General features: G+C 42.3%; 1 pseudogene; it reads left to right on the top strand.

Annotated features, from left to right (window-relative positions):
* Window positions 1-13,149, top strand: part of LOC116580072 — a 37,024-nt pseudogene extending 23,875 nt beyond the window's left edge.
* The last annotated feature ends 329 nt before the right edge of the window (window positions 13,150-13,478 follow it).

Below are 13,478 nucleotides of genomic sequence, written 5' to 3'. Positions count from 1 at the left end.
GGCATTTATTCAGATATTTAGGCCTGGATGTGGGATGCGAGTCTCAGTAAGATTTGATGAAAGCAACATCCTTAGAGAGAAAGGGAAGACCTATTAAAAGAAAATGTGAAAAACTCTGTTGTGGGGAAGGAACTAGATATGGCTCACTTTAGTCATTCCAAAGCACAGGCTTGGTGGAGTCATCTGGTGAATACATGTAATGGGGAACGTGAATTGGCAAATATGTTAGTTTTAAAGATTTTATTTATTTATTTGACAGAGATCACAAGCAGGCAGAGAGGCAGGCAGACACACACACACACAGAGAGAGAGAGAGAGAGAGGAGGAAGCAGGCTTCCTGCTGAGCAGAGAGCCCAATGTGAGGCTCAATCCCAGGACCCCAGGATCATGACCTGAGCTGAAGGCAGAGGCTTTAACCCACTGAGCCACCCAGGCATCCAAATATGTTAGATTTAACGGAGTAGGGAAGACTTTATCTTCATGATTTAACTGAATTCTTGTCTGTAACTGAGGACCAGATGCTCTTGGATGACAGTGATGACTGTGATGGCCCAGGTCTAGATCAGTGGCACTGGATGGGATGGATTTTGGATGATGCAATCATTTATGCTGGGCTCCAGCCTTGGCAGGTCCAGTTGTCTCAAAGGAGGGGCAGTGCTGGCAAAAGGAATAGGAGAGCCACACAGTGCGTTCTGGTCAGTAGTCAGGCATATCTATTTTATTTTATTTTAGAGCTTCTTTTATAGGCAGTTTAATTGGAGTAGGGGTTACATTTGTGCAAAGGACATAAAAGGGCTCAAGCACTCATCAGATAATTTCTCTTTGTTCAGCACAAGTTATTCTAGTGCAAGCTATACTGGGTACAGACTGGCGGCAGAGATGGGGGACAGGGTCTGAGTAGTCAAGAGTCCCTCAGAAAGCCATGGGAGGTAGCAGAAATATGTGCTTTTTGGTCTGGAGTCTGAAGGAAAACAGGATATAGGTTAAAAGAAAATGAGAAATTTTAGGGGCACCTGGGTGGCCCAATGGGTTAAAGCCTCTGCCTTCAGCTCAGGTCATGATCTCAGGGTCCTGAGATCAAGCCCCACATTGGGCTTTCTGCTCGGCAGGGAGACTGCTTCCCCTCTCTCTCTGCCTGCCTCTTTGCCTATTTGCGATCTCTGTCTGTCAAATAAATAAATAAATAATTTTTTTTTTTAAAAAGGAAAATGAGAAGCTTTAGAGATGAACTAGATAGTAAGGAACTGCAAGAAACAGGATATAGGTTAATGGAAAATAAGAAGCTTTTAGGGATGAATTAGGTAGTAAGGAACTGCAAGAAAGCAGGGTATAGGTAAATAGATAAGGGGAAGTTATCTGAAGAAACTAAGTATATAGGAGAGAAGTAGGAATGAGAAGGCATTATCTTTGCTGGAGGCAGGATGTATTTCAGTGGCTTGGCTTGTGAAAGCCTTGGACAAACATCAACCTAGGTAGGAAAGTGTCTATTGTGGTACACATTTAAAGTTCTCCAGTGTCTTGGGTACAGAATAATTTACCTCCTTGAAGTTGCTCTGGCCCACAAGCCTGAGAGATATTTGTGGCAGATTAGCAAGGGGCTCTTTGAGAGAGATACGGAGATCAGAGGAAAAGGCAAGAGATTCTCAGACCATGCTTATCTGCGGCGCTATCCAGCCCTCAGCAGAATTAGGCCTGCATCAGTTGAAACCTTAACCTAGTGGGGCGATGCCCTCGACCAGGCCTCATAGCCCCCAACACATTTAGGTATAGCTTTAAAATGTCACAAACGTGGGGAGCAAGAAGCCTCCTGGATAGTGGAATAGGCAGGATTAGCAAGGTGTGTGCTGTGGTTGCACCCAAATCCTCGTTTCCCATGTATATTGATAAGGAAACCCTTTGTTCTGAAATGGCTGACCAGTCCAGCAGGGGAATCCCAGTCCCGGTCCCACGGCCATCCCAGGCTTTCCCCTAGCCCTACCAGCCACAGCTGCAAGAGTGGCACAGATACGGAAGTAAAAATGTATAATTACCCCCTTTGTTTGTGCTCAGGATTCAGACCTTGAGAGAGTACTCTCTTCTGAGCCCACCAGTGTGAAATCAACCTCTGGTCTTCCAAGATCTCTGAGTTCCACTTGGTCCTTTGGCTAGGATCCAGTCCACAGTCCGTAACAATATAACCGCTGTCAAGGTTAGATCCACTGCAGATGGGGGGACCTTTCAGGAAAGCAGCTGCACAGCTGTGTGGGGCCTTCCTCTGTAATCAGTACCCTGAGGAGTATGGGCTCAGGTCCTGGCTCTGTCCATGGTGCTGATTTGCTGGAGGAGCAGTTCAGGGGCGAGAGGCAATGAGCATTTCTGCTTCAAACAGTCCAACCCAATTGGTCACTGACTATTGAATGAGTAAATAAGATTTGATATGAAGGTACAATGGAATATTAGCATAAAAAGGAATGGAATCTCGCCACTTGCAACAATGTGGATGGTGCTAGGGAGTATTATGCTAAGTGATATCAGTCAGAGAAAGAGAAATGCCATATGATTTCACTCATAGGTAGAATTCAACAAATGAAAAAGTGTGCAATGAGAAAGAAAAAAAAAAGAAAGGGAGATTCAAGGAAAGAAACAGACTCTTACCTACAGAGAGCAAGCTGATGGAAGCCAGCATCCAGGTAAGTAAGCAGATGAGTTAAATTAGTTACAGGGATTAAGGAGTACAATTGTGACAAGTACCAGGTTTTATATGGAATTGTATATTCACTATTGTACTCCTGGAATGAATATTACCTTATATGTTAACTAACTGAAACGTAAAAAGAGCCTTAGAAATGTTTTGTTTTTACAGACTTAAACTTTTTGTCTTAGATTGATTGACTCTTAGCCATTGCAGAAAAAATAATTTTGGAAACAAATTGAAACATTTCTCTTTCCTCCCTTCCAGATTCCTCCCAAGTTCAGAAACCCTCAGTGCCTATTCTACTTTTATGACAAAATATGCATTTGCATAATTTCAATAAGACTATGTCTGCTTATGACAAGAAACATAAACAAACACTGCCTATGGGGAACCTGGGTGGCTCAGCACATTACCAGGCACCTACCTTGTCCTCTGGTCATGATCCCAGTATCCTGGATGGAGCCCAGCATCAGGTCCCTGCTCTGGGGAAGTTGCTTCTCACTTTCCCTCTGTCCCTTCCCTTGCTCATGCTCATACTTTCTCTCTCAAAGAAATATATAAAATAAAAGTATTGGGGCACCTGGGTGGCTCAGTGGGTTAAAGCCTCTGCCTTCAGCTTGGGTGATGGTCCCAGGGTCCTGGGATTGAACCCCACATTGGGCTCTCTGCCTGGCAGGGAGTCTGCTTTCCTTTCTCTCTCTCTGCCTACTTCTGATCTCTGTCTGTCAAATAAATAAATAAAAATCTTAAAAAAATATTTTTAATGCTTTTTTAAAATAAATTTTTATTTTTTATAAACATATATTTTTATCCCCAGGGGTACAGGTCTGTGAATCGCCAGGTTTACACACTTCACTTAAAAATATATTTTCATTTATTTATTTATTTATTATTCTTTTAAAAGATTTTATTTATTTATTTGACAGAGAGAGATCACAAGTAGGCAGAGAAGCAGGCAGAGAGAGAGGAAGGGAAGCAGGCTCCCTGCTGAACAGAGAGCCCGATATGGGACTTGATCCCAGGACCCTGAGATCATGACCCGAGCTGAAGGCAGCGGCTTAACCCACTGAGCCACCCAGGCGCCCAAAAAAAAATATTTTTAAACAAAAATTATCTAACAAACACTGGTTATATTACCAAAGCTTTGACTGGAGTGTCATAGCTGTGAATGAGTTGCATAGACTCAGACATGTTGAGACTGCTAAAAGGGACTAGGATTCCCTTTATGCAACCAATGAAGCCCTTTGGAAATATTATCCCGACACCTTGCTTAGAAAGTGCCCAGTAGACTTAACAGGTTATTAAGAAGATCATTCTGTAACAGGTACAGGAACCTAGGGATATTTGGGGGACTTCAAGATAAGAGGAACTCACCCAAATCTATAGGACTCCTGGGCAATGTCTGTTAGGAAGTATTTGGCTTGGCTTCTGGCCTGGGGGCACTATCGAAATTTCAGTCTAGAGATTCATTATGAAATGGTCAGCAAAGCAGGTTTTAAAGAGGCTGTAAGATGGGGCACCTGGGTGGCTCAGTGGGTTAAGCTGCTGCCTTCTGCTCAGGTCATGATCTCAGGGTCCTGGGATTGAGTCCCGCATCAGGCTCTCGGCTTGGCAGGGAGCCTACTTCCCTGTCTCTCTCTCTCTCTCTCTCTCTCTCTCTGCCTACTCATGGCCTCTCTCTGTCAAATAAGTAAATAAAATCTAAAAAAAAAAAAAAGAGGCCATAAGTCAAACTTTTATTTTTGGTGTGCTTATGTAAACAACCAGGCCAAGTTTTCTTTCTTGAGCTAGACTTCCTTTACAATAATGTTAGTGTTAATTTGGGTGTGTTTTGTAACAATGAGGTGATTACAGAGAAAAATATGTTTTAATAACACATGTATATAGATTAAAATTTTTAATAGTATTCATAATAAAATGTACTGAATCCAGATTTCTTCTAGGGTCATCTAGTGCCTGGCTTCCAATCCCTAGATTAACATTTTGCTTCTTCTCCCATGTTTCACACTTGGAATCAATTGAGAACGAAAACTGCCTTTTCCCCACAAAGGTCTGCAAACTTAACGAAAATGACCTGATGTAATAAAATTGTCCTAATAGTTCCCATATTAACAGTCTTAGGTCTGTGGCTCCATGAGTCACTGAAAACAAGAGCAGATGCATTTGAACTATAAACCAAGAAGATGTGTCCAGTGGTCGCTACCTGTCCTCTATCTCAAGATACTTCAAGTCTGACATCTGACCAAATGTCTGGTCAACTGCTACCCTTAGAAGACAGAAACTGGCTTAACATTTACTCTAATCATGAATCACCATTCTCCTTTTGTTTTCATGTAATTACCTCATTTAATTACATTGCCTGCAAATGTAATTAATGCAATTAATTACATTTAACTACATAGCATGGCGTTAGTGGGCTTCTTCAAGTCCCAAAGGACTGTACCTTCGGATACCTTTTAAGACACTAGAAACCATGTGGGCTGTAAAATTTAAGAAAGAGACTGCATGCATGGCTTCAGTAGGACCTATCAATTAGATCTTTTTTGCAAGAAACTGGGAAAATAGACGTAAGTACCCTGGTCCATCCCAGGACTTCAAGGCTTTAAATCAGGACATGAACCTAAAGGCCTCTTGCAGAATGTGTTTGGACATAAGCAGACCAGTAAACTCCCTCCTGACCTACTGGATGGTAAGTATCTAAATAGGGCTCCTCCAAACAAACCCAGGTTATGGGAGGAAAGAGGCTGTTGTGGATGAAGGGGCTTCTGACTCTCTCTCTCTCACTGTTCCTCCTCCTAATAGATGTGGGGGCTTCTCCCTCACTCTTTGCCCATTTTAATGGCTCTGACTGGAGCCAGCTGTGTTTGGTCTCCCTCAGGATGGGACATTTAAGGGGCATTCCCAAGCAACTGCTGAAATGCCCTTTGTTTCTGGGGAAATTCCCTGTCATCTCTGGCCTGTCATGGACTGCCAAATTCCCCTTGTTGGTGGAAAAAGCATGGTGCTTGATCCTCTGGCCAAGTGGACAACACCCTCTGTCTGCTTTCTGGGAGCACTTCCTCTCCCCCTCCTCCCATTTCTGTACCAGCTTGAGTGAGGCATGAATTACTGGCTTCTCTACTGGTCTCCCTGCCTCCAGAAGCATTGACTTCTCCTCTACCTCCTACTCATTGTGAGGAGCAAAGAAGACTACCCCGTGGACTTGGCACAGCCTGTTAAGATTTCCCCACCAGTGTTCCAGGTAAAAATTGGTAATGGGGAGGTACTTTGTTGGTTTAATTAAGATAGAGATGTCTTTAAGTTTACTGGCATAAAATATGAAACTTTTATCCTATTGATATTTGCTGACGGTCAAATAAACTCATGCTACCTCTCTTTGGATTTGATAGCAAAAAGATTACTTGAAATGATGGTTAATGCTGTCTGTCTCAAAGTTTTCATGGAACATTGTTAAGAAAATTTTCAAAGTCTTCAGTAACCTGAAACATTTTGCTTGAATGATAAGTGGGATTGAATTCATTGGACATCTAGTTTTATTTCAAATGAGATAAAATACTAAAGCATTGATTACTGAATATTGGTCTGTACTTTTGACTTCTTATTGCAAAGGAAATAAGGATATTTGAATGTGTGGGTAAACATGCTTTGTGCTTAACTGATTCATAAATTTGCCATCCGTAGAGTTCTGATGTAACAGTTAACAGTTGATTACTACTTAGTCTTCACTGGTGACTAAGATTTTGAAGAGTGCAAAATGCTGCTAAATGTCATTAACACTCATAGAAATAAGAAAAACAACTCTGTGTGTATAAGGAAGATCAAGGAATGGGAATACAGTTTTGTTGAAAGTAAAAGAAAGTAGTTTTGTCCTAAATGAGACTGCTTCTTTGGAGAGAAGTGTCCTGGGAAAAATCTGAATGCAAAGGAAAATTGTAGAACTTTTTTTTTTTTTTTAAGATTTTATTTATTTATTTGACAGAGAGATCACAAGCAGGCAGAGAGGCAGGCAGAGAGAGAGGAGGAAGCAGGTTCCCCGCTGAGCAGAGAGCCTGATGCGGGGCTCCATCCCAGGACCCCGAGATCATGACCCGAGCCGAAGGCAGCGGCTCAACCACTGAGCCACCCAGGCGCCCCTGTAGAACGTTTTGAAGGGAAATCTTTGGAAAGGAATTTTAGGTGTGTTCAGGATAGACTAAGAATGAATGGGTTTTAAAGTACATTGGTGTAAGACTGAGAGTCTCCTTCATTTCTGTAAAAGACAAAATTTTCTTGAATTTTTGGTCTGCTCTTGACGAGAAAATGTGAACAGTTGTTTTTTTCTTTCCCTTTTTGGAAAAAACAGTTTCTCTGTTTTGCCTTTATCTGTAAGGATGCCTATTCCTCCTTAGGCCTGTGATTGAAAACATTCCTTATTATCTTTTTAATATTTTATTTATTTATTTGTCAGAGTGAGCACAGGCAGACAGAGTGGCAGGCAGAGGTGAAAGGGTCCGTGGACAAAAGGACGAGACTGATACAAAGCGAAGGTCAAGCAAAGCTTTATTTTGCGCCAAGCATTGAGAATCAAACTGACTGGCCAGGGCCGTCTCTGGCAAAGAGGCGACCCCTCCCAGCCTCACAGACTAACTTTTATAGAGCAAGGCCATGTGGTTGAGCCTGGCCACACACAGGTGGCAATTGAATTACAATTCACCCTATAGTAGTTATTTGAACTAGCCTATCACTCTGGTCAGAATTGGCACCCAAAAGGCAGGGCCCACATTTTTGAGTGGTTAGGGAGGTGCTTTCCTGATTGGATGTCTCCACCTGGCCAAACACGTCCTTGTCGGTTAGGGAGGTAATACGTGCACTTTTCCTTGATTGGACGTTTCCACCTGGCCAGACACATCCTTGTATCTGGACTCCGTTATTGGGGGCTATTTGGCCATATTTCACCAGTTCTGTTTCTAAGCGATTTCCTCTTGGGGGAAGGGGCATGTTCAATCTAAGTTTACTGTGTAAACAACAAAATGCTCACTCTGGCTAAATAGGCCCTTACAGAGGCAGAGGGAGAAGCAGGCTCCCGAAGAGCAAGGAACCCGATGTGGGACTCGATCCCAGGACGCCAGGATCATGACCTGAGCCGAAAGCAGCGGCTTAACCAACTGAGCCACCAAGGCATCCCTGAAAACATTCTTGTTATGCCCCCCAAAGATGGGTCCGTGATTAAAGGAGAAAGACTGATATAAAGGGAAGGTCAAGCAAAGCTTTATTTCATGCCAAGCATTGAGAATCAAACCGACCAGTTAGGGCCGCACCTCTTAAAAGAAAGGGCGACCCATCTCTGTTTCGCAGACTAGCTTTTAAGGGCAAAAGCCATGCGGTCAGGCCTGGTCATGCACAGGTGGCCAATGAGATTGTAACACTCAGAGAAAGCTGCACAGTGATGCTAGGTGACCAATTGAATTACAACTTACCCTATAGTAGGCATTTGAACCAGCCTATCACGTTGGTTAGAATTGGCACCCAAAATGCTCCCAAAGGATGGGGCCCATACTCCTTGATAGCTAGGGAGACAGTATGCATCCCCCCACTGATCGGAAGTCTCCACCTGGCCTGACCCACCCTTGTATCTGGGCTTTGTTACCTGGGGCTGGTGTCCAGGACTTGTTTTTAAGTAAATCCCCTAGGGGAAGGGGAGCAGGAACAGCTTAAGGGTTAAACAACAAGGTTATTGTTTAACCTCAATGGAAGCCTCTGGCTAAAATATAAAAACATAAAATAGGTCCCTATAATTCTGAGGTTTTAACAAACTTCCCCAAGACATAAATCATAAACAAAGTCTTGCTGACTAATTAGGCTTACTTGCTAGGTGTATTACCTCTGGTATAATGTCACCATCACTTGATACTTTGATTATTGATACTCTGATACAGAAAGAACAAAATTTCCTTGTGATTTGCATCATAATGAACTCTCATTAGATCATTAACAGTGTCCATTTCTGAATCTTTGTCATTTTTTAAAAAATATTTTATTTATTTATTTGACAGAGAGATCACAAGGAGGCAGAGAGGCAGGCAGAGAGAGAGAGAGGAGGAAGCAGGCTCCTGGCTGAGCAGAGAGCCCGATGTGGGGCTCGATTCCAGGACCCTGAGACCATGACCCGAGCTGAAGGCAGAGGCTTTAACACACTGAGCCACCCAGGTGCCCCTCTTTGTCATTTCTAATTGCTGTTATTCTCTTGCAAAATAAGTTTCATCTGCAAAGAGGTTCATATAAAGGACTTTTAGGAAAAATACAGGTATTCACTATTTATAAAGGTTAAAACTGAAATGGGTAAGAATTTCCAGAACTAACTAAAAAAACTGCATTCAAATTAAACAAGAATTAGTAACATGGGACTACATGAACTAAAAAGATGATGATAGTTTTGTGCCTCTTGACACATGGCTGGTCTCTAATGTTTGCTCTTCCAGATTAAGAAAACTTTCTCTTAAGATATCTGTGACTTAAAAGAATGGAATGTGATAAAGAATTGATCTGTGAACAAAAAGAAGCATTTAACTTTTCTTTCCACCAGAACCCTCTGAAATTCAAAAGGTCTCGGTAAGTATTCTTTCTTCCATGGCAATCACAGTCATTTACATAAGTTCGATAGAACCTGTTCTCCTAAGGGGACACCTTAGGAGAAACACTGGTTATATTGGAAACACTAGTTATTTTACCAAGGCTTTGACTGGAGTGTCCTATTTGAGAGAGTTACATAGAATCAGGACTATAAATGGTTTTAAAGAACCAAGGTTGACTTTATGAAACCTGGAGCCCTAAAGCCCCTTGCTTTCAGATTTCCCAGCAGCCTTACCCAGTGAGGAAAGAATGTCACTTCCTGGCATGTGCAGGAACCTCAGGATATATTGGGGACCTTGTGAAGAGGGATCTGCCCACATCAACAGGGCCTGCAGGCACGTTTGATGGCAAGTACTTGACTTGGCTTCTGGTTTGGAGAGGCTACTAAGAGTTCACCCTAGAGATTTCTTCTCAGAAGTTCCAGAAAAGCAGATTCTAAAAGATCTGTATGATCAGTCATTATTCTTACTGAGCTTATGTAGGCCAAGTTTGTGAAAATTGGACTGGTTTTTAAAATAAATTCATCTTGATTTGCCTATCTTTGGGAATAAGGTTGATATTCAAGAAAAAAATATGTTCCAGTAACACATCTTTGCAGATGTTAAATCCTAGTTCTGATTATCTTTGAATGTTGTTTGCCTAAGCTAAACAACCCGAGGTAAACGTCAGAGAGATTGCCATACTAGTTTGTGTATAGACAGCCTTCTTGCTTGTTGTTCTGTGGGGATAACAACCCCATGAGCAGCTGAAAAATGGGATAGATCCCCCAAGAATTGCATATCTGAGCTAGAACTTGGACCAACTCTGTGAGGCTCAGAAGGACAAAATCACTCCTTAAAAACTGGAGTGTACCCTACTCCATGGGATTAATTAGGACTTGTGGAGATAATGGATAACCCACTTTATCTATGATTCAATGGGATGATGCACTTGGGAATACCCTTACCTTTTGAGAAAACTTGTCTCCCACTTGTTAATGTATTCCATGTAATTAGGATATTCTTTTTTTTTAAGGACTTTATTTATTTGAGAAAGAGAGAATATTTATTTGAGAGGAGAGAGGTCAGTGGGAGAAACAGATTCCCTGCTAAGCAGGGAGCCAGATGTGGGACTCTATCCTGGGACTCCAGGATCATGACCTGAGCCAAAGGCAGTTGCTTAACCAACTGAGCCACCCAGGCGCCCCTAATTAGGATATTCTTAAGGTTAGACCTCAAAGAGCGTTTTTTTTTTTTTTTTAAAGATTTTATTTATTTATTTATTTGAGAGATATTTATTGAGAGAGATCACAAGCAGGCAGAGAGGCAGGCAGAGAGAGAGGAGGAAGGAGGCTCCCTGCTGAGCAGAGAGCCCGATGTGGGGGTTGATCCCAGGACTCCGAGTTCATGACCTGAGCCGAAGGCAGCGGCTTAACCCGCTGAGCCACCCAGGCGCCCCTCAAAGAGGGTTTTTAATGCTTTGTTCCATAGTAATATTTGTCTTAGGAGCTGTTTCTATTTGATGAAGTCTTAGAATATAGATAAGGTTCAATGACGTAGAGTTCTGAGCCGATGGACAAGAAGGAATTCTTGAGACATCTTTGGTGCAAAGTGGTGGTTTATTAAAACAAAGGGGCAGGACCTGTGGGCAGAAAGAGCTGCTGCCCCGGGGTTGTGAGGAGTGGTCCATTATATGCTTGCAAGTTGTGTGGGGGGGTTGTTTAGGGATGACACAAGTCTCTAAGGAATTTTGGAAGCAAGGTTTCCAGGACCTTGAGGAGCTAGCAATTGTTGGGAAAAAGGCTATTTATTACCAGTAATAAAACCTTTTTGTGAGACCCTTTAGATGTATATCTGTGGGCCATATGCTTGAGAATGATTTTCAACACTATCTTGGAGGGTTTAGAGATAAAGTTCCCAAAGGAATTGTTAAAGTAGACTTCCAAGGTCCAGGTTGGGGGAAGGAAGGGGTTGGTCAGGCTAGGATTGTTAGCAAAGCCTTAAGGTGGTGGTAGTTGAGTCCCTAGAGGAATGTCACTCTGCCTGTTTTAAGGGCTTGTCAGTAGATAAGAAAAATTAATAATTTTTCTTCTGCCTCTGTTTCCCACATCATATTGATGTAACATTACAAGTAGAGACTTGAATCAACCATAAACATCCCTCCTGGTAAAAGGAGCCTCAAAACTCCCAATGGGACAGTGCCTGACTGGAATGACTTCACATCAGGTTCAGAGTGTCTTAGAGACCAAAAGCCCCCAATAGATGATGGGAGGCCAACTTATTAAATACTGGGCTGTGCTTGTAGATATGCCTGAAATATACTTAAAACCTATCAAGCTTTAAACTTAGCTACTCTAATGCCTGATCCTGACCATCATACTTCTACAGAGCATAACTAGAGATTACTGATCTTGTTATTCTTGTCAATGAGATTTAGAAAATTCCCCTCTCAAAATTTGAGACAGCAGTTAGTTTACTGGTGGCAACAGTTTCATGGAAAAGGGAGCAAGAAAACTGGGTGTACTGTAGTACTCACTTGTGCTTTGCAATTGGCCAAGCCTTAAAAATTAATATTTTTACTGACGCCAAATATTCTTTCCTAGTCCTACATGCTCATGGAGCAATTTGGAAGAAGAAGGGATTATGATCAAGCCATAAATCCCCAATCAAATATGGGCTGAAATTGCTACTCTTCTTAAGGCTGTATACATACCCAAGGAGGTAGCTGTAATTCACTTCAAAAGGACATCCAAAGTACACGACCTTGGAATCTAAAGGAAACAGTTTGGTAGACCATGCAGCCAGGAAGTCTGCACAGAATAAACAAATGTGAAGTCTTGTACCAGTCTGAACTCCAATAAAGTCCATAAGACCAGTCTGTTCAGACTGAGAAATTCACATAGCCAAGGAACAAGGATATTAAAAAATGCACAGGACTGTCTCATTGACAATGAAGTAAAAGATCATTATACACAAAAATAAGCAGTGGAAGGTAATACTGGGTTTATGCCAGGCTGCTGATTTGTGTAGAAAGCCCACGGAGGTAAGGAAAAAAAAAAAGAAAGAAAAAAGAAAAAAAAAACTTTGCTAAGAAAATTTTTCCCTAGATTTGGACTCTCTTGGTCCCTACAAAGTGACAGAGGACTGTCTTTTATGACACAAATTCAAAAGATGACCCCCCAAAACTGAAGAGCCTTTGATACCTTGACTGCAGTTAAAGTGATGAAGTTTTAGAACATAGGTGAGGTTCAGTGGGGTGAGGTCCAGAGCCGATGACCAAGAAAGAATTCTTGAGACATCTTTGGTACAAAATGGTGTTTTATTAAAGCATGGGGACAGGTCCCTTGGGCAGGAAGAGCTGCTGCCCTGATATCCTGAGGAGTGGCTGATTATATACACAGTAGTTGGGTAGATGAGGACAAAGGGGGTGTTCAGAAGGGCTGTCACGGTAAAAAAGACTGTCAGGATACTGAAGGCATGGTTATTGTCAAGCCAAGGCTGTTTTTCCCTCTAATAAGGCACTAACATGAAGACAGTTGGGCGTTTCCTGGTGGAATGTCACATTCCTCCTATCACACATCCTTGTCAATGAGCTTTAGCTTTAGAAGAAATTTAACTTTATTTTTATTTCCTTCCACCTCAGCCTCCTTCAGTTTTATAGAGAGGAGGGTGCTGTTAGGGCTTTAGGAGCTGAGTTACTTGCCTCTGGAAGTTATGCAGTTAATAAGATAGCTTCTTTGTTGTAAATCACTAGGACATTAGTAAACGGAGGGAGACTCCTGTCTTGCAGGATTGTGATCTCTGCAAGTTAACTCTTTGTTTTTCTTTTAGGGCAGCCAGGAGTGCCTGAGGGATGTCACACGTGTCACCGAGGTGGTGGGGGCGTAAGGTGCCAGCTTTTGCTTTGTCCTCAGCCAGCCTTCTGCTCCCTCATCAAAAGGAGGCCCCAAATTAGATGGCTGTCTGCTAGGGGGACTCAGTGGCTATGTGGCTCTAATTTGTGTCCATGGCTTCCCTCAGGCTGGAGGGGCCACTGTGCTCTGGGGTTTGCCTGGATGCACAGATGCATTATTAACACCATGACCTACCAGCCAACCTTCTAAGTTTATTTTTATTTTTGTTTCATTAATTAATTAATTAATTTGACAGCACACAAAGAGTGGAGTGGGAGAGGGGATCTCTGACATGGGGCTCCATCTCAGGACCTTGAGATCATG

The sequence above is a fragment of the Mustela erminea genome, chromosome 19 (assembly GCF_009829155.1).
Source record: "Mustela erminea isolate mMusErm1 chromosome 19, mMusErm1.Pri, whole genome shotgun sequence".
Lineage (NCBI taxonomy): Eukaryota > Metazoa > Chordata > Mammalia > Carnivora > Mustelidae > Mustela > Mustela erminea.
Note: the sequence above shows the minus strand (reverse complement) of the source record. Positions and strands in the feature narration are given on the sequence as shown.